The sequence below is a fragment of the Priapulus caudatus genome, unplaced genomic scaffold, assembly GCF_000485595.1.
Source record: "Priapulus caudatus unplaced genomic scaffold, Priapulus_caudatus-5.0.1 Scaffold430, whole genome shotgun sequence".
Lineage (NCBI taxonomy): Eukaryota > Metazoa > Priapulida > Priapulimorpha > Priapulimorphida > Priapulidae > Priapulus > Priapulus caudatus.
Genome location: NW_014577491.1, coordinates 107,156 through 107,557, shown reverse-complemented (window position 1 = coordinate 107,557; position 402 = coordinate 107,156). Strand labels below are relative to the sequence as shown.

Genomic DNA, 402 nt, shown 5'->3' with positions numbered 1-402 from the left:
AGTGAGTGAGTGAGTGAGTGAGTGAGTGAGTGAGTGAGTGAGTGAGTGAGTGAGTGAGAGGGTGAGTGACTGAGTGGGTGAGCGAGTGAGAGGGTGAGTGGGTGAGTGAGGGAGTGAGTAAGTGAGTGACTGAGTGGGTGAGCGAGTGAGTTTGGGTGAGTGAGTGAGCGAGTGAACGAATGAATAACCTCTGTCCAGATGACTACGCGCGGACAAAGGCGGGTTGCTTGTCACTGTGACGATGGTCGCCGCCGACGTCGTGTTAACGACCTGTAGGACATCGCGTGCAGGTGCTGCCACCTGTAGAACATCACGATCAGGTGCTGCCATCTGTAGGACATCGCGTTCAGGTGCTGCCATCTGTAGGACATCGCGTTCAGGTGCTGCCACCTGTAGGACATC

General features: G+C 55.5%; 1 protein-coding gene across 1 annotated transcript in view; it reads right to left on the bottom strand.

Moving 5' to 3' along the window:
- The window catches only part of LOC106810304 (neuralized-like protein 4), a 46,591-nt gene that overhangs the window by 1,338 nt on the left and 44,851 nt on the right, over positions 1 to 402 (bottom strand). The window lies entirely within an intron of this gene.